This window comes from Papaver somniferum, unplaced genomic scaffold (genome assembly GCF_003573695.1).
Source record: "Papaver somniferum cultivar HN1 unplaced genomic scaffold, ASM357369v1 unplaced-scaffold_70, whole genome shotgun sequence".
Classification (NCBI taxonomy): Eukaryota; Viridiplantae; Streptophyta; class Magnoliopsida; order Ranunculales; family Papaveraceae; genus Papaver; species Papaver somniferum.
In genome coordinates, this window is record NW_020649860.1 from 3,209,460 (window position 1) to 3,231,147 (window position 21,688).

General features: G+C 40.4%; 1 pseudogene; it reads right to left on the minus strand.

The window, feature by feature from the left end:
- Positions 1–21,688, minus strand: part of LOC113344027 — a 39,633-nt pseudogene that overhangs the window by 17,441 nt on the left and 504 nt on the right.

The following is a 21,688-nucleotide window of genomic DNA, read 5'->3' on the forward strand; positions in this document are numbered from 1 at the left end:
CACTTTAGAGGATTCATTTTTAATTTGTATTCTCTACACCTTTCAAAAACCTGCCTTAGAACTTCGAGATGAGATGCTCGAGTCTTTGATTTTACCACCACATCATCAACATAGTCTTCTACTTGCTTGTGCATCATGTCGTGGAATATGGCAGTCATGGCTCGTTGATAGGTGGCACCAGCATTCTTTAATCCCAAAGGCATAACAGTGTAGTGAAAATTCCCAATGGGAGTACGGAACGTAGTCTTGTTAGCGTCACGTTCATACATCTTGATCTGGTTGTACCCACTATAGCCGTCCATGAATGAGAACATACCGTGACCACTGGTTGAATCGATGAGCATGGCAATGTTGGGTAGAGGAAAATCATCCTTTGGACAACATTTATTCAAGTTTCTGAAGTCTACACAACATCTGATTTGACCATTTTTCTTCTTAACAGGTACCACATTTGCTAGCCACGTTGGATTAAGAATATGCTTGATGAACCCTGCTGCCAACAGTTTCTGGATTTCGACCTTGATTTGCTCCTCGACTTCGTGTCGAAATTGCCTGGGCGGTTGTTTGACAGCTTTGGAACCAGGGACGATGTGTAGGTGATGGGTGACGAGTTTGTCATCTAGACCCCGACATTTCTTCGTACGTCCAGGCGAAGACATCTTGATATTCTTTCAATAATTTTACCATCTCGGTCCGCTCCTCTGGTGATAGCGCTGAACTGATCAGGATTGGCCTTGGATCGTCTTCAGTCCCAATGTTGATTGTTTCGAGATCGTCAATGGTAGAGTCAGTGCCGTCCTGTAGTTGTCGTGGGGCATCTTGGACTTCTTCTTCAAGTGATAGTTCACCCTGACACGATTCTTCATGGTGGGGAGACTTTTCATCGTTCTCCCCAATTAATTGCCAATCTTTCCGTCGGAGATAAATGACTCTCCCTTCTACGTGTCGATCGGTCGTGAAGTTTGTCCCTGGAGTTGAGACTTGATCATTATGGCGTTTAGTCGGTGTAGTAGGTGACTTGATCATTTTATCAGCTGAGGACGACGGATCATTATCAGCCTTCTCGATAGTCTTCCAGCTTGGAAGTGGAGTACTGCGAATCCTGCTTGGAGGTTCAAAGACGCCTTTTTGAGATTCAAGGAACTCAGTATCATAGACGGGAGCATAAGGAGATGATGAAGCCGGAATGCGAACGATCTTGTTGTCGAGCAGGGCCTTCATGCATTGATGGTATGTTGAAGGAACCACCTTGTTATCATGGAGCCATAGGTGTCCCAGTATTATTTGGTAGTCAGGTTCTTGCTCGATCACATAAAACTTTGCTTTCGATCGAATCGGCCCCACCCTCAAATCTATGTATGCATATCCATATGTATGGCTTTGACTTCCTTCAAATCATGTCATTAATATGGGATAGCAAACGATTTTACCTTGCGGGAATCTGGCCATCCTGAGAGTCTTCATAGTGACAATGTTGGTGGAATCACCGGTGTCAACAAGAGCTCTTCTAAATTCGATGCCTTTGATGAAACCAGTGACATACAATGCTCGGTTGTGTCCTTCATCCGTCATGCGATCTTCTTCTCCAAAAGAGATGTTGTCGATCAAATGTCCAGGAACTAGGGAGACTTCTTCAACTGATGGTGTTGGTGGCATTATTTGTACGCTAGATGGTATCTGGTTAAGTGCTGAAAATGTGTCTGTGCGCTGATCCCTGGAGAAGTGCAGGAGTTCGCATAGATTTTCAATCAAATGTGTGACCTCTTGTTCCACCGGCTTCTCGTATGTGGTGAAGCTGTTGTTTTGAGGGTCAGATGACGTCTCAGTCGCCGGTGTTGAGGCTTCTGGAGCGGAGATACTGCCTAACTCGGATGTCAATCTGATGAGAAAGTCGAGGATGTGGTTTATCGTCTCCTTCATCAGGTCCATGTTCCTGGTATTGACCTCTAGGATTTGGACCAACTCTGCCAAAGTCGGGATCCCTCTGCCCTCCATGCCGCCAGATGTAACATGAGGAATGTTGCCGTTTGAAATGTTCTGATCTGAATTAGTTGAATTAGTCCTAAGACCAACCATCTTGTGAGATTGTAAGATTGCAACCGAGAGAATGACCTCCCACTGTGGTCGCCAATCTGTAGATGGGGAAAAACGATTTGCTGGTTTTTAAGGAATTGAGGAGACGACCGTACGGAGGAGACTCCTCGAACCGAGCGAAATGTTACACCTCACACAGATGCACCGCTGCAAAGGGGGTGCTTTAGATTCAAGAGATCAATCTATAGTACTCCGGCCTAAATCAAGACAATGACCGTTCCAGAGTAAATTCGGTTACAAGAGAGGATGGGTTGATCTGTAGGAGGGAAGCTGGGAAATATGTTGAATCAATGGTAATCAAAGATTGTGGGTGTTTGAATTCCGAATACGATAAGCTCTGAGTGATTGAAATTGCTCAATTGAGAGTAGTTGCTCAATTGATGAGTTGATGATCTCGTGTTGTCGATGAGACGTGAGATTGATGATGCTGATGATGTTTCAATCATGATTCAGAGACTTATATATATTGCTGGAATTGTAGACACCATGATTCCATGAGGTGTGACAGTTGACGGAATCAAGGAGTAGGGAAGTGGAGATCGTGTTTGAAACCAGTTGCTCAACGTGTGGAGACTTGGTCGATTTTCCACCCACTACCTCGTGAATTCCTTCAACTGATTGCACGACTTGCTCACATTCCATCGTGTGTTTGAACACACGTGCCGTAGACCGCCAGACCAAAACCCTAAGTGATATCCCCCCAAGTGACACGATTGACGTATCGTGTTTTGTTAGTCAATTGATGACTTCGTGGTTTGATGTGACGATGAGTCCATGTAGTCGTTGAGTTGAACATGATGTTCTGAAACTCGTGAATTGAACATGTCATGAGACAGAGGTATAGTTCTTACGATGAAGTGAGAAAGTATTGCTCATTCGATGGATCTTTGAATATTGATTGTTGAACCAATATTCCTTGGTTTAAACAAATATTTATCATCTGAGCAAGTGTTTCTCATGTGATGAATTGTTGAATATTTGGTCGTCTGAGCATGTGTTGCTCGTCTGATGGATTATTGGCAGCGTACCAAAAATATTAATTAGAATACTGGTCGTTGAACCGAGCATAATTAATAAAATTAATGACCATGAGGTCGTCATAGAATTATGAAGGTTAGAATCTGGAATGATGATCCTTGGATTCAGAAACCCTAATTTGATCAATTGATGATCAATTCATGGTTCGTCAGAATTTCAACCATGGGATGAAGGAAGGAGCGATTACATGGGACCGTGGATCAACCATGTAGTGTCCATATGCTCACGTGATCAAATACGAAGAACTCCTGAAGAGTTGACGATTTGTTGGTGAAAGAATGATTAAATGCTGGTTTAATCATTTATTCGAAAATGCTCGTCTGAGCCTTATGTGAGAAAACCTAATTAATTATGACGAGGCGAGGGACCGACCATGGAGTCATGAAACTGTCCCTGGGTTGTCCCATGACCGCCTGACGATCACTTCATGAAAATCCAAAGTGTTTGGGAGAGTTTTGGACCTAATACGAGCAATTGTGCAAATTAGGTCAAAACTGTGAAAATTGATGGGACCGGCTTCCGTGAGCCAAAGAGCCAATCTTGGTCGGTCAAGATAGGTTGCTCGTGTCTCCAAGGCGTCCGCGTCTCAGTCCTTAGAATTTTGATATTTTCTGGCGTGCAATTGAGCATCCATTCGAGAAAATATGCCAAAATTAGGGTTTCGACGAAACTGAGGAAAACACCATGGGTGATGAAAAATAATTATAAAATAAGGAATGAGGAGGCATGGGACCTCCGTGGTCAAGGCATGGTCGGCCGGTCGTGACCACGTTCCCGTGGTGCCTTTTTCTTAATTTTATAATATTTTGATGATTTTATGAAAAATTCATGAATTTTGAGAAATTTGATGAATTTTGGGAGTTTCCATGAATTGAAGGAGTTTTCATGAGTTCAAGGAAGCAAAAAATATTAAAATAATAAAAAAAGGGCGTGTGGGACCATGGAAGGCATTGGCCGGCCGGCTAGGGCCCGATCCCACGAGTTTTCCTAATTTTTTAATATTTTTAGGTATTTTGATGATTTGAGGGAATTTTTCCTAATTTGAGAGAAATATCATGAAATCAAGGAATTTGATGAATTCAAGGAAAACTAATAATAAAATAATAAAACAAAAGGGCGTGTGGGACCGGCTAGGGCATGGACGGCCGGCCAAGGCCCGGTCCCACAAGGTTTCATAATTTATTTTATTATTATTTGATGATTTGTGCATAAATACCATGAAATCAAGGAGTTTTTTCATGAAATTAGAGAAATAATAATAATAAGGAACCGTGGGTGTGGGGCCGGTTGGGACGAAGGCATGGCCGGTTGGCCAATGGTCACGCCCCACACTCCTTTCCTTAATTTTATATTATTTTTTATGGATTTATGGAAGTACCATGAAACCGAGGAGTTTCCTCAAGACGAAGGAGATTTGATAAAATGAGAGAATTTTTATCAAATAATGGAAAATAATAAAAATGCATTAAAAATATAAAACTGGCATGGGATTGACCACGACACGGTCGGTCGGTCGTGTGTCCGTGCTCCCAACACCCTGGTAAATATTTTTAATTATTTATTATTTTCTTCTCTATTTTGCATAGGTTCATCGTTTCGTTGTATTTTTGAAATACTTGTTCGTGCGGTGACTGTTAGTGTATCATCGTTGAATACACCTTCACCATTTGAATCGGGGCTTACTTAGAGGTAGCTCAGACGCCCGGTTGTTGATTATTTATTACTAATTGTGGAATTCAGTGGAGAATAATTTACAAAACTGAGTAATAAGATGTTTATTATTAATTCATAGGATCAGCTGAGGATTTGACTACGAATTCAGAATAATAAAGTGAGCATTACCATTCCATGGGATCGTAGATTCGACCATAGAATCGGAGTAATTAAGGTTTATCTATTACTATTTATGAGACCAGTTGTGGATTCGATCATGAAATCGGAGTAATGAGATAATATAGTTATTGCTATTCTATGAGATCAAGCTGTGGATTCGATCATAGAATCAGAACAATTGTTATTGTCATTCCATGGGACCAGTCGTGGATTCGACCATGGAATAGGAGCGATTGTAATTAGGAATAATTAACTTTGTGGCTCTATACTAGCAGAGCAAGCTGTCTAGGAGCATTAATTATCCTGATATGAGCTTGCCGGTAAGTCATATCCTTTATATAGTCAGGGTAAACTCGTTGTTTGTTCCTGAAGACGTTATCGCTCTATACTAGCAGAGCAAGCTGTCTAGGAGTCGTCCATCTCGTGATACTATATAGAAATAATCACTGAAGTGTTCAGCATTCATGAGATATGCCGTTGTCTGGCCATGAGACTACATATCTACATGTACTCTGAGAGAAAGTACTCTCCGTTGAGAATTCAATGAAAGACCCGTGTCTCGATACTCACGTATGATTGCTGAATCAGAGCTTCGTATAATTATGAGTTTACGAATTTAGCCTTTGTCGAAAATCCAGCATCTACAGATGTGGCATGGTGGCATGCCAGTGACCGTGGCATAGCGACGTGCTAGTAGCTGTGGCATGGTGGCATGCCAGTGGTCGTGACATAGCGATGTGCTAGTAGCTGTGGCATGGTGGCATGCCAGTGTCCGTGGCATAGCGACGTGCTAGTAGTCGTGGCATGATGGTCTTCCAGTGGCCGTGGTGTTGTAAGTGTCGCTGGCATGCGCGTTTGGGAAGCGTTTCTGGCTTGCGCGTCTAGTAAGCGCATCTGGCATGCGCGTCTGGAAAGCGCGTCTGGCATGCGCGTCTGGTAAATCGCGTCTGGCATGCGCGTCTGGTAAGCGCGTCTGGCAAGCGCGTCTGGCATGCGCGTCTGGCATGCGCGTCTGGTAAGCACATCTAGCATGCGCGCATGGCAAGTGCGGCATGCGCGTGGGGCATGCTGGCTTTTTTGGGAAGCTAGCGCGTTTCGGGAAGCTTGCGTGTTTTGGGAAGCCAACTTAGCATGGCGACCTTTTTGAGGCCGTGGAAGGTTTGAAGCGACCTGATTGGTCGACGGGAAGAGGGCCGACATGCTAGGGCGCGGCCGCACTTTTAGCGCGCTGTGGCGGATTTGGTTGCCTAACTTGTTTAAGCATGGTTTCGACCAACGGGGTTCAGTATACTGCGCGGGGCGCAAAACCCTGATTTGCAAATTAGTTGGGTTTATGAGTTCTTTGCGAGTTATCACGATAATTAGCTGGATTTTGTATGCTTTCACACAAAATCTTTATCCACAGAATGCAGTGTGCTTTATGTCTGAGCATTTCAATCAATGGCCTTAACTTTGATACTTGGAGGTTCATGCTACTCCGCTGCGAGTGAACATAAATCCGTCATGCCATACCGATTAAGGGTTCTGTTGGGGAACATAGCACAGGAAAGTACTCAGTGAGTCTCGTATTGGCGAGGTGCCGAAATTTACAGAGTATTATGGATAAAAATATATTGAGCGGCTCAATAAATGTGTCGGTGGAGAGATTAGTACTCGCAACACCGTTTCCTTGCAGAATGACGTCACATCTGATGCAAGATTTTACGATTTTAACCCTAAGTTAAAAACCCCATCAACACCATTTTATAAGGAGACCACTTTAGGAGCATCGAAAGATTAATAGAAAAGTGTTCCTTTGAAGAACGTAACAACTTTGTTTTATTGAATATAAATTCAACCATTGGAACCACTACTCCATCATGACGTGTTTGTTTCAAGAAGGTGTACGAAAGGAGACCAACACTTTGAGTGAATGACTTTTGATGAGCACACCGGTGGCGGCTAAATACCATTACATCGGCCCCAAGCCTCATCGTGCTTGTCCTGATCCCATTTCCATATTTTCCAATGGAATGATTTGATTTCTTACCCAAGAAATCAAAGCTCATACAGCGTCGCATTGTTTCAGGGTCCATACCGCCTCCATCATCTTGAATTAGTAAAGCAGGAATTTCAACAAAAGGAGTTTGGATTTTATCTACAATGACAAAAGTAGCTCCATGTTGAATCTCATCGACAGCATTGTCAATCATCTCAGTGATCGCACCAAAGGCCCACTTGTGTGAAGTAGCATTTGAGTGAAAAATATTGGGGTGAACTTCCTGATGATTTTGCCCATTTTGAGAGGCGATCATAGAAGACCGATTGTTCTTATAGAAGCCAGCTTCCCAGAATTGACGAGTAAGGGGAGCAGGAGGCAAAGAAGATATAACTGTGTAATTCCTCTGATTCAATGAACTGCAACAGATTTAGTTAGCTTCTTCGGCGGGAAATTACTTGGTAACAGATTTAAATCCTGTTCGAAATAAGCTTTTGGGTGTTCAGTCTCATCATCACTTGACAAATCGACAACATTTAGGTATCTCATCTCAAGCTAAAAGGTTTAAAAACGTGAAAATAACTTTTGAGGAGGGAAGGGAGCGAAAAAAAAGTCGAAACAAGGGTGGAGACGAGGAGATGACGAATTATGGTCCTTTTCTTTTTGAAACTAATATTTAGAATATTCTATAAGGACTTTAAGAGCTGGCACTATGGTGCTCTCCATCCCTTCCCTATCCCTCACTATCTCTCAAAATCTCTAAAAACCATCTACTATGATCTCCCATATCCCTATATGTGTAGGGATATCCACCCCTTTCCCTACACGGAAGATCACATCTGATCCCGCTTGTAGAGAAGGGAAATCACACGGCTACTCATTAGCCATATAAATTTACCCTTTACGGCTACTGAATAGCGGTAGCATTTTACACGGCTACTGAGTAACCGTTTCTGGTTTTTAAAGTTTTACTTTAAAAGTTTTCTTTTCCACTAATTTTTTTACTAAAACTCTTTTTTTACCTATTATATCTCTTTTTTATCTATTATATATCATTTTTTTACGCTAAAATATATTTTTACCTAGACAAATATATTCCCATTGAAAAAAAACTGCAAAAAAAAATACGACTATTGAGTAGCCGTTTGACACTATTCATACGGCTACTGAGTAGCCGTTTCATGTAGGGAAGGGATAAGAGGACACCATAGTGAGACTGCCTTCCTTGTGCTATCCCTTCCCTACATTTGAGGGATAAGGAAGGGTTTGGAGGGCACCCTAGTGCTAGCTCTAAGGCCTAGAGTCTAGACAAATAGAGGTAAGGATCGGGTGATGGAATGAATATGACAGAGTCTCTCACAGACCCCAACAGCCATTGGATATAAAAAAATTGAAGGGCTGGGAAGAAATGGTAAAACACGAGTTTTTTTTATTAACCCCAAACCCGGTTTAATAGGGCACTCCTCTCTGTTCCTTCCTCTTTACCATGACACCATTCATCTCATCAGACAATAATGAAAGAGTTGTTTTTTCGAGATGAAAGAGTTGATCAAATTTGATCAAATTAGGTTCCACTATGGGTAGAGGGAAACTCCCTTTCACCCCAAACTCAATCACCTTCTCTTTCATCTGAACGAGTGAGTGAAAGTCTTCCCTATACGGTTAAGAGCAAGGGCTATGAGGATTGAGAGTCTCTTTCAAAATGGAAAAGTTGATCAAATTTCATCAAATTAGGTTACACTATGGATAGAGTGAAACCCCCTTTCATCCTATACTCAATCAAACACTCATTCAAACGAAAGGGCGGCTGAAAGTGATCCCTATGCGGGCCTTTTAAAAAATAACAAGAAATACGGCATACTATAAGCCGTGTGATATAAATATTATTGATACGGAAAAGTTATAGCCGTGAGAAAATTTTGGGTAACAAATTTTCGTTTGTAACATGGTTTGGCAACACGGCTTTGCCACTATAGAACTCTGGCAATTTTATGATACACGTGTAACGATCTGACAAACACTAGGCCCCATTTCCCACCTTTAATTCTTTAAATGATTTAAAGCAGTGCTATCCCACTGCTAAAACCCAGATCCAGAAACATTGAACCCTTTAGAAAAATGGTGGGTTCCGAAGTGAAAGTGGTGAGATCTAAACTGAATGCAAATCTAACCGTTTATTTGCTCATCCAACGTCTTAGAAGCCGTCTTCAAATTAGATTCATTGCATTTTTTGTGCAAAATTTAGTGCAAATAACTTTCACTCATATAGTTTCATTGATCAATTTTCAGTACCATCTTTCACTTATATAGTTTCATTGGTCAATTTTCGGTTTCAAAGTTGAGTTCATATTTTTCTAGACACATTTTTGTGTTTCCCATGCATATTTGTGTATTTTCTCAAGTGCATGTATGAAAGTTTTTCTTTCGGTCTATTTAAGGTAGACCTCCATATAAGAATAACCTTCACATAAGATTTTTTTTGTGGTCCCTAGAATATTGTTATATAGAGGTTTTGTTGTATTCTGAAGTTCTGTTCAAACCGGGTCGTGGATATATACCAAAACCCGCGTGTTTCATCAATTAATCACAATCATTCAGTTTTTTTTTATCAATTGGTCGTCGGGATCTGTGAGAAACTCTGTCATATTAAGTCTGTCACCCGATCCTATCTCAGAAAAATAAAGCTCCCACGTTGAACGGTGAGGAAACCCTTGCATTCTATAGGCGGGCTTTCTTTTTGAGTTTTGTGAAAAGAGTTTTGTTTTTGAAGACACTTGGCATGATTGGGGTTTAAAAAGAACAAAAAAAATAAAAAATAAATTTAATTTGGATCTTGTTTGTACCAAAAATTACTTTAGGAACAAAACACAATCGATTTAATGATAATGATATGAACTAGGGATTGAAAAGTGTATAAATGAGACACGGATTTAACGTGGTTCAGCAAGTGTTGCCTACATCCACGGAGGAATCTCTATATGGAGAGATGTTTTATTGATTACTAGATTTGTGCCCGTGCTACGCACTGGGCATTTTATTTCTTTTAATTTGTTGTGGCTTCGCCCCGCCCAGCTCCGTGGGGATGTATTTTTGATTTGGCGTCAGCAAGGCTTCGCCTCGTCCCGTGGAGATGCATTTTTGAATTGGTGTGCGTGGGGCTTTGTCCCGCCCCATGGGGACGCTTTTTTGATTTGGTGTGCACGGGGTTTCGCCCCGTCCTGTGGCGATGCATTTTTGATTTGGTGCGCGCAGGGCTTCTCCCCGCCTCATGGCGACGTTTTTATGATTTGGTGTGGCGGACAAACACATTTAATAGGTGGACAATATGTGTATATTTTTTTTTATTTTCGCAGAAAATATGTTGAGTTTCCCCCCTTTATATATTAATTTGGAAAAAAGAGTCCTTATACGGTAGATACTCGATTTCCAAGTGTCCTCATGAATTCTAAATTTGGTTTTTTTAGTTTTTTTAATCTTTTCCTATTCTTTTTAAACCAGTCGTACGTTGCCAAGTGTCCTCGCTTATTTTTTCCTATTCTTTCTAAACCAATCATACGTTTCCAAGTGTCCTCACCAAAACGCTAGTTTCAAAAAACTCAAAAAAAACTTATTTCGGCCAATAGAAAACGAGGGTTTCCTAATTACTCAACATGGGAGCTTTATTTGTCTAGGCCTTTAAGTCTTTAGATGATAATACCATGGTTTTCTGTTTTCCCCTAGGGTTTTCATGGTGTAATCCCTCTATTAGGGTTTGGAATACATATATTTATACAGTTATGTAGACGTGTAGAAACTTCTAGAGTCTTCATCTGGGTTAGCAGAAGTGGGTTGTCGAAAACGGGCCAATATGATAATGGGCCAGTGCGTATAGTTACCGGGCAAAGCTGATGGATTTTTCCCGTTTATAACACCAAGATTAACTGATATTGGTACCAAAATATCATGGTACAAACAGATCTATTGACGTGACAATATTTAGGTGAGGACATTTGGTAGTGTATGCTTGGAATCAGGCCATAACGTGGAGAGTTGTGTATATCAATTTTCTAGACACACTTTTAATACTTCTCTTGTATTTCCTTTAATTTAAAAGTTTTCCAAGTAAACAACAAAAACCTAGACATCTTAAAACTAGGAACCTTAAATACTAACCTAGAGTAATTGTGGGAATAAAACTACTCTTTGTGCTTCTTAATTTTTGTGCAAAATCCTATTAGGCATCTTAGGCATCTAAACTAGGACGGAGGGAGTACCAAATTTAAAAGTAGACCATTCTAATTCTATCATTCTTCTTACTCACCCAAATTCTAGTTATAAGCTCTCGTATTCATTCTCAACTATTTCTCATCCAAAAAAAAAGAAAAAAAACACTATGGTGATTCCTACACCAATGAAGAAGATTCCGCGATTGTTAGAGCCTGGGCAACGGTCAGACAACACGATGAATATCTAGACATTGACGTTGATCAAACATCCATGTCTTTTTGGAACCGTGTTTTCATAGTTTTTGTTGCACTAAACGGAAATCGTAACGGAAGAACTTTGGCAATCGTTAACGAAAGATTCGAGGAAGTCTTTGAAGAATGCGAAGTTTTCAAAAAGGAAATGAAAGCCCAAAAGGAAGCCAATCCCACTATGTCGGGTGCGATAAGAGTAAGTTTTTTAATAAGTTGTTTCATTAGAAATCGTTTTGAATAACACTATATAACACAACGTATTGGTTTCTATAGTGGTCGAGAGCTCACCGCAAATATGAGGCAGTTCATGGGAAAGAGTTTGAACAAAATGATAGCTATCGCATCTTGGAAAATATTACCAATGATTTTGACCGATACGAATAAGGGTTCATTTCAAATTCTATGATCTATCTTATCAATGTAATGAAAAATATGTATGCTTTTCCGATTCAATAAATGAAAAACCATTTTGGTCTATTTAGTTTGATGTTTATTCCATTTTCTTAAAATAAAAAACTAACAGTATCAAATTTTAAGTATTTTCGGCAAGGTTTTAATCATAAACGACCACGACTGAACCCTAAACCAGAAATCGGCAAGGTCTATTTATGCTATAAGTATGTATTTCCTTTCAGTTTCAACGAAATGCTCTGAAATACGTATGCCTTTTCCCTTTCGTTGCATAATTATGTAAGAATAGAGAACAATATACTTCCACAGTTCCACTCATAAATTCACGGTTAGGAAATAAAAAAAATTCTTCACAGTCACAGACAATGAAATAACGAAAATTATGTATGAACCGAGATTTTAAACCACGCCAAAACAACACCCTCACAGTGGGTGGGCCCAAAGCCTGCACCCCTATTTTCTCCCTTCGGCGGGGCCCACCCACTGTGAGGGTGTTGTTTTGGTGTGGTTCAAAATCTCGGTTCATTAAGAATTACTCATGAAATAAACCGTGAAAAAAAACCCGCCATAATGCTCTCACAAACACCCGGCGCACCTGCTACTCTCCACGGGGCCTATGGGAGCCACAAAAAAAAAAGTGGGAGCTTTTTAGAATTCGGTTTTTGTGTGGTTTATGATGTTGTATGTTTAGAACCACCGAGGAAATAATTAAAGAGTTATTCTATATGAACCGTGGAAATGAACCACGTAAAAACCATTTAAAGACAGAAATGTGTGGGCCCTGCCCTGCAGAGAAAAACAGGGGGTCCCTTTTGGGTTATGTGATAGCGTGGTTTTTACGTGGTTTTATTCCACGGTTCATTAAGAGTTTTTGATAATTAAAAACCAGCCGTTGTTAAGGTCTTTGATTTTGGTTTTTGGTACACCTTTAGCTTTTTCCCTTTGATTCTCTGTCATAAAGCTAAAGTGATGGCGCTCTTGGAACCGCAGCTTAACAGGGGACTGCTTTTGTGTGCAGCCACGGATGGGTACCACATCACTTTCTCTCTTCCTTTCCTCCTATCCTGTCTCATATCTGAACCATGATTTTTGGTTTTGGATTTGTTTTTTTATCCCAGCCTTAGTGTTTCCGCGAAGATGCAACACCTCCCCCACTCTATTTCACCATTAGGTGTCATTGATCTTAGCCCTTGATCCCTTGGATTGGCATTAGCAGTGGGTTCCAATTAAAAAAAGAAAAGGATTAGCAGTGGGCCCTTTTGTGTGGCATCATACCATTATCTGCATGACACCTCATGGTGGACATGGGTGGGGGGAAGTCTAGCATTATCGGTGTTTCTGGTCTAAAAGGGGAGCGTCTACAGCTGGGACAGCAGGCATTGGCACAATCTTAATGGTTAAAGAGGGGAATGATTCTAGCATCGGTATTAGTAGCGGGGTGAAGAGGGGAATGATTAAATGTCCGGATTTATTTTTCCATCTGGAGTTTTCTGTCTAAAAGTCCATCAAAATATGGACTTACTTTTAGTTACTAGCCATGTCCCAGAACTACTACCTCTATCTATTGATGTTAACATCTCATGGAGCCCACTCTCTCTGAAGCTGCTCCTAGGAAGCAGAGCTAATCATAGGATTGGCGTAGGGTTAAGGACTAGCGAAAATCGAAAGAAAATAGGGAGAAAAACAAACATCTTTTCTGATGATTACATGGGGCAGACTACTACCTCGAAATCTAGTAAGTATTATATATGCTTTGCTTGGAGGGGTCTTGTCTTCTCATCTGGAGAGTAGAGACCCTAGTATACTATTGACCAGGGGGAAGCAGACATCAATCTATGGGTCCAAATCCTTTCCGTGTCATGATAGCTTTCTGTGAAAGGACAAATAGTCCCACATCGCTATAATCCGTTTAATTAACTTAAATATAATATGGAAGGATCGATCCATTCATTGCCAATTGGTTTTGAGTTGGATGCCCGCAGACTTTAACATGGTATCAGAGCTAAGTCTCATACCTAGACCTGCGTACGCCGGATGTAGCCCGAGTTGGCCGAAGTGTTTAACTGATTTTGTCACTTGTACACCCCGGGTGTAGGCCAGTGCCGATACTGGCCGTGATGTTACCCCCTGATTTAGTCACTCACTTGTGTACACATGTTACCGATGGACTGGTAACTCGTACGTAGGTCCACGTGTGAGGCCCAGTGACTGGCCTTACACGTGAGGGGGCGTGTGAAAGGACAAATAGTCTCACATCGCTATAATCCGTTTAATTAACTTAAATATAATATGGAAGGGCTGCTCCACTCATTTCCAATTGGTTTTGAGTTGGAAGCCCGCAGACTTTAACATTTTCTCACACCAATTTGCCATAAAATTACCCACCACTTCCCCTTTAAGGGTTCAAGACTGTTAAATCCGGATTTTAACATAATATAATCTAACGGTAAAAAAACCGCTTGAGCGGGATAGCTTCCCGCAAGATCGTGCGGAATAGCACTTCTCGAATTTGTATTGATTGGCACGAAGAAAAACGACTTAAGAAATCTCTGTTCCGAGGCATCGACTTATCTCCCCAAATTAGTAGACCTAGAGACTATAGACCGCAAACTCTCAATGGACGTTTACACAAAATCTCCCCTATTGAAGCAAGCCACTGTTGTATGTTTTGATTACTTTATTCGCTTTTTAAGTATTTTGATAGGGGTTTCCTGATGATTATTAGTAGAGCTAGAGACTATAGACCGCCGAAAAGAGGACGGAAAGCAGACGTCTTATCTCCCCAAAAATTTATTTAAAATTAATAGAAACAATGTCTAATAATTATTATCTCAATGGATGCGGTCTCGTCTTGTACTATCATCTTATTTCCTTGGAGCCACACATGTACAATAATCAAGTATCTAGCTTGGAAGGGTCTAGTCTTGTCTTGTCTAGTCGTCTAAACACCTACAGTGAGTGCGGAGAGTAATTAAATGTAATCGGGGGAACCAAAAACAGAGTTACAAGGATTAGCTGTCTGCGAATTCAAAATTTAATTTCCCCTCGTGACGTGTTGCCAATCTAAAGTCTAAAGACTCTAAACCCTTAATCAAGGTAACGACGAACCCTTAGGGCCGGGGAGGTCCCGTACTGAATGACGAAATGAAGATAAAAACAAATTTCTTCACCAGAAATAAAGGTGCAAACTCACTGTTTTACTCAACATACATGCAAGAAAACACTTGAAATGTTTTCTCCTTCAAATTTACTCCTCACGTCCGGAATTTAGTTGATAAAAGAAGTTTTTTTTTAAAATAAACTTTTACCATAAAAATTTCATATTTTCCTTCCCCTATTATTTATTGATTATCAAGAACAAACTAAAAACTATTATTAAACAAGATTTTTGGGTCATTGATGATCTACTGTAGAACTTCAAAAATCGCTAAAATAAAATAAAAAATCTGGTCCCAAATCCCAACTAGGCTTTTGCAGAACAATTAAAAAAGATAAGGTTGGTCCCCTAGACTGAGGCCTTGTATATTAATCAAAGTACTACCACATTTATAGAGAGCTTGAGTTTGTGTGAAGTACAGAACAAGAAATTAATAAGACGTATGAGTGGTTAATAAGACGTATGGGTGGTTAATGAATACATATTTAGGGAATAAGAAATTATCATTAATTTTCGGAGCTGTAATTTTGATTTATTTATTCGATGGTAAGAAATAGTTCTAATATAAAGACCCCGTTCACCGAACCATCCTAGTGGCTAGTGTTATAAACACTTTACAAAATGGTCGTACTTCCATTAGGAAGAGAGTCAAGTGGTGACTCACTGTTAAATATATTAGTGAAGTTAACTATTTATCCTTCCATACATAATTTAAAATTTTCCATCCATTAGTGTAGTTTGACAGTGTTGCTATTTGTGGGTGGTGGTGACGCCACTTTCATATCGTTACATCGCATTCAGGATCATTATATCGCATGATAAAAGACGGAGTACAATCCTAACACTATTGGAAAATGAGTTTTTCACTTGAAACTCTGATGTTAAAAAAATAAATAGAAAATGCAATAACTGGTTGTGTCGCTATTGCGAGGGTAGGGCCTTAAGGTTAGAGTCGGGTGTGAGTAAAAACATGTGTGTGTAGGTCGGGTTTGTGCAACCCCATCACATGACAAAGGTGATATTTCATTCTTAAACTCCGTAAGGCCAAGTATTATGGTACCTTATTTCCCTTCCCTATCTCTCATTTGTTGGGAAAACTCTGTAAGGCCAAGTAATTCTAAATTTCAGACCCTGAATCGTACCAGAGACTCGTTAAATTGAATGGGGAAAAGAGGGTTTTAGGGAGAAATAAAATAGAGAAGAAGAAGAAGAAGAAGAAGAAGAAGAAGAAATGAGAGGAAAGATCGAGCTCTGTAACTTTATTCCTTTGTGACGGAAAATGAGTTTCCGTCATGGTCAAGTCAACGAGTTGACTGACGGATACTGAGTTTCCGTATCAAGTAGGGAAGGGATAAAAGGGCACCATAGTGCTTGGCCTAATACTTCACCAACATGGTCTCTAAAAATCTAACATCACTATTCCAAATCCAAAGCCTTTTCCAGTAGCAAGTCTAACTGCACTATTCTCAAGTAGGAGGTCAGCAATCGAGTCTCCATTCAAACATTGGAGATCTCGTGTAATTATTTCTAATTTACTGTGGGGAAGTGGGCCGAGTTTGTTCAGGGATGTAAGCCGGTGGCTACGCTAAGATTGCGTCAAAAAAGGGGAAAACTAACTCTACCTTCCGTTATAGCCTTACCGACAATTTCTCCTGGTAAATAATCTCGACTGAGAGAACAATGGGACGCACCGTAACACCATTTATAATTATGTCGTAGAGAAGCATTCTTTAAGAGTTAAGACCACACGATCCCCTACCGGAAGAATTATCAGTTGGTGTATCACTACCGTCACTTCCGAACGAAGATGCTTTCCATACACCATGTCTCGTCTTAGCTCATGAGTCATGACTCTCATCTTCGGAGTATACACCACCAGCTAGTCAGCCTTAACCCTGGATTTTTTGGGAAACGAAAATGGCCTCGTCTTATCTTGTCTTATCGCCTGGAGAGTATACAACAACTATCTATTTATTACCGGTTGGTGTATCACTTCCGTAAAAATTGTTGTCTCGGCTGTTGCAAGGTCCCTAATTAAATGCGAAAATGATATGTTTTAGAGTGAGTCGATTAAGGAGATGTTACTGCCTGTGTTTTACTGTGCAATTCTATATGTCGTGCTATAACCTATAATTTCGTGTTTCGTGGTCTGGGAGTCTCCTCGTGTCTTGTCTCATTACCTGCACCACCAGCTAAACTCTACAAATCCTGTGTTTTACGGTAAAGAGACGACCTTGCTACAGCTAGTCCAACAGGAGCTAGTCCAAAATTTGGACAATAGGTGTCACAATCTTAACGGTGAAGAGGGGAATAATTCTAGCATTGGGATTGGTAGTGGGATGAAGATGGGAATGATCAAAGGTCTGGATTAATTGTCCTATATCTGAACTATGTTAGTTTTCCAAGTTATAGACTTTTCCGAGATGGATTAATTGTCCTATATTTGGACTAGTTGTAGCAAGGTCGAATCAGAGGTCAGCTGTGGAAATAACACAACACACCGACCAACTTCCAAAAAAGAGAGAATGGATGGAAAAGAAGATGTCTCTCCTCCTGACACTCGTCTGGTCTAGATAGTGAGCAGAGTAATGACATACTCAGGGGCACCGGAGATCACACATTATCCGACCTTGCTACAGCTAGTCTAAAAGGGGCTAGTCCAAAATTTAGATAATAGGTGTCACAATCTTAACCGTGAAGAGAGGAATAATTCTAGCATTTGAATTAATAGTGGGGTGAAGATGGAAATGATCAAAGGTCTGGATTAATTGTCCCATATTTAGACTATGTTAGTTGTCCAAGTTATAGACTTTTCTCACATTATCGTTCTCTAGGAAGTACACCCTTCCCTTTGCGGATAGAGAGACCGAAAGGTGTTGTCTGCAACATTTAATATGATTCCATACAAGATGCTAGGTTGACCGCAATTTTATCATGAGGAATGCACCAAAGAGGAAATGAAGGGTAGAAATGTAAAAGTTCTTAATCTCTGGACGGTGAATGTGCAAAATTTTAATAAGCGGGTCACACCCCACCCCTCCCCTCACACGGTACAAAAGTGTGTTGTTTCCTCACGGTGTTGGAAAGCTAACTTTATAGAGATGTGTACACTGTATACTGTATAGTGGGAAATATTTACTGAAATTGAATTTTCAAACTATTTTGTATTACAAGATTATCCTTAGACCAAACCCATATCGAACTAACTGTAGCAGCCGACAAAAAATTCACTTCACTTAAAAAATTTAATCCATGGAATGGAGTTTAGGGACGAAGAAAACTTTAGGTTTGGGAAGTTCATTCGTACGTGAACTTTTGTATGTATGCACGACACGCATGGATGATAAAATGACATTGATAATTTTTGAAAAACAAAAACTCTTAGAGCTAGCACTATGTTGCCATCCATCCATTCCCCATCCCTCAAATGTAGGGAAGGGATAGTACAAGGAAGGCAACCTCAATATGGTGCTCTCTTATCCCTTCCCTGCACGATATGATTACTGAGTATCCGTATAAATAGTGGCAAACAACAACTCAGTAGCCGTATTTTTTTTCCAATTTTTTTTTCCAATGGAAATATATTTGTCTAGGTAAAAAAAAAGATATTTTAGAGTAAAAAAAGGATATATAATAGGTAAAAAAAAAGAGTTCTAGTAAAAAAAAAGAGTCTAAGGTAAAACTTTAAAAACCAGAAACGACTACTCAGTAGCCGTGTAAAAAGCTACGGCTACTCAGTAGCCGTGTGATTTCTCTTTCCTACAAGAAGGATCAGATGTGATCCTCCTAGTAGGGAAAGGGAGGGATATCCCTACACATGTAAGGATATGGAAGATCGTAGTACTTGGTTTTTTGAGTTTTTGATGGATATTGAGGGATTGGGAAGGGATGGAGGGCACCATAGTGCTAGCTCTTAACGAACCGTCCCCCAAAAGTTCCCAAAACCGTTAATACACATGTGGATGAGGTGGGCTCAAGTGGTCGTTCTTAGCTAGGGATGCACAAAACCGATTCAACCCACCAACCCAATCCACACCCGCCTGAAATTACCCGCACCCGACCCAACCCATTTAGGAGCGGGTCGACTATGGGTCACAACATCAAAACCCATCGTATGGTGGGTCGACTGTGGGTGACAACTTCCCTCACCCGACCCAACCCACCCACCCATCCACCTAAATATTTCTAAATTAATGTTAACCCTTAGATTACTTATCCTAGATGAACCACATCCATTGAAGTGATAATATATAATGCCTAAACCTAATCATCGGTAGCTTCTCTTCACTGAAGAGTCTTCAATCAGTTCCCTTCAATGGCAGTCTCAGAGGCTCAGTTATTTTTTCATTTTCTCTTCGCTTTGTAAATCAAATCACAGCATCACCAGCAGCAATCAATCAACATCGTCACCAGTAAACCAACAACCAAAGGTGAGACTATGAATCATTGTAATTTGTAAATACTAATTAGGGTTTTGTTTCCTAAGATTGATTTTGGGTTGGCTTATTTCAATTGGATTCTTAATGTAATGTTCATTGTATTTTATGGTGGGTAACCCACCACCCACCCGATGCAACCCATTGTAATGTTGGGTTGGTTGCGGGTGACAACTTATGTTACCCACCATCAGTGGGTTGGGTGACGGGTGAGGCCAAACCCGACCCAACCCGATCCATGTGCATCCCTATTCTTAGCATTGGGATGGGGGGTGGGCAGAAAAAATTAGCTTCCCCTGAACAAATCAGCTTTCCCCATAACAAAAATCATTATAATTACGCTATGTTTTTTCATTGTGTTTCACCATTTCTCAATTTATTTTTGGAAAATTGTTTTTTCACCTATGCTCCAGGTGAAGAATTGTATTTTCACCTTAATTCTACCATTATAGAATAGAGTTTAAGAATCTTCATAATAAGCCATTGGTTTCTACAATAAATCGAACGGGGCTTCTATAAAAAGCTATGTGGGTTTCCTCAAAAAACCTACGGGTTTCCACAATAAACCGAACCGGGATTCTATAATAAGCCATGTGGGTTTTCTCAATAAACCCACGGGTTTCCATAATAAACCAACTGGGTTTCTATAATAAGTCATGTGGGTTTTCCTAAAAAAAACCACGTGTTTCCACAATAAACCGAACCGGGCTTCTATAATAAGCCATGTGGATTTCCTCATTAAACCCACGAGTTTCCATGATAGGTCTGGTTGGGCTTCCTTAATAAGTCCGGTTGGGCTTCCTCAATAATCCAGAGTTGGTTTCTTTAATAAACTACCGGGCTTCCTTAATAAGTCCGGTTGGGGCTTCCTCAATAAGCCAGAGTTGGTTTCTTTAATAAACCACCGAGCTTCCTTAATAAGTCTGGTTGGGCTTCCTCAATAAGCCAGAGTTGGTTTCTTTAATAAACCACCGAGCTTCCTTAATAAGTCCGGTTGGGCTTCCTCAATAAGCCAAAGTTGGTTTCTTTAATAAACTACAGGGCTTCCTTAATAAGTCCGGTTTGGGCTTCCTCAATAAGCAAGAGTTGGTTTCTTTAATAAACCACCAAGCTTCCTTAATAAGTCCGGTTGGGCTTCCTCAATAAGCCAGAGTTGGTTTCTTTGATAAACCATAGGGCTTCCTCAATAAGCCATATGGGCTTCTATAATAAGCCGTATGAGTTTCTTTAATAAACCGATGGTTCTCAATGATAAACCGAAACGGGTTTCTCCAATAAACTGAATTTCACCATTATGAAATAGCTTGTGCGGTATGCACATGCACCATTTTAATGGGGTACAAACTGGCAGCAACAACTACCACTAGTTCATCATCACGGCCATGTTGTTCCAGTGAGCAACCATTGCTCATATAACTTCGCAAACTCGAGAATCGAAAGACCTTCTTCATCACTGCCATCATCGACTGAAGCCTATTCGACACCCACTCGTTCTTCACCTTGAACTGCATCATCATCTCCAAGCTCGGGTTCAATAGCAGCAACCAATAATCCATTGCCAAACTCGAATATGATTGATTTATCGAAATCAGGCTAGTACCCATGTTTTCTGTCATCTCCAGGAACCCAGTGATGTATTCAAGTTTGAATGTAACTGTTAATCAAGATCCATCTCCGTCGTGATCATCACGATCATCAAGTTCTGTCTGCCATTGCCTGTGTTCTGTGTTGGAATAGGGAAGATGAAGTTCCCTAAGTAAATAGGTCGGGTGCCTTCAACGTATTTTGAATCCTTCTTCCCCCTTGTAAAAGACTGAACTTCCTTTAGTATTTCCCTTGAACTTGACTACCCCTAATAAGAAGCTGCCCCTTAACACACGGTGGGGGTGCCATTAGCATTTGGTTCTGTAAAATGACCATTTTGCCCTTTTAGTCTTCTAAGTTCTTGTTTTTCTCATAACTTGTTCATACGAACCCAGAATGACTCAGTTCTTTCGCCATTGCCTTCGTCTTCTCGTCCTCTACAAAATGAAAAGTAGAAATCTTGTACTTGAACGAGTTCCACTTGGTCTTTGTCCCTTATACACTTCTAGCTAGCTTCTTTTATTGCACAATTAGGTGTTATTTCACTTCTTTTATTAGTTAATTGAATGATAATCCCTGTCTCCTTTAAAGGTCCCAGATTCAAGGAATCATAAACATAGGCTAATATTACGCTTATGGAAGCTCCCAAATCAAGCAAAGCACGGTCAAACCGCCTGTTACCAATAGTAATTGGCACTGT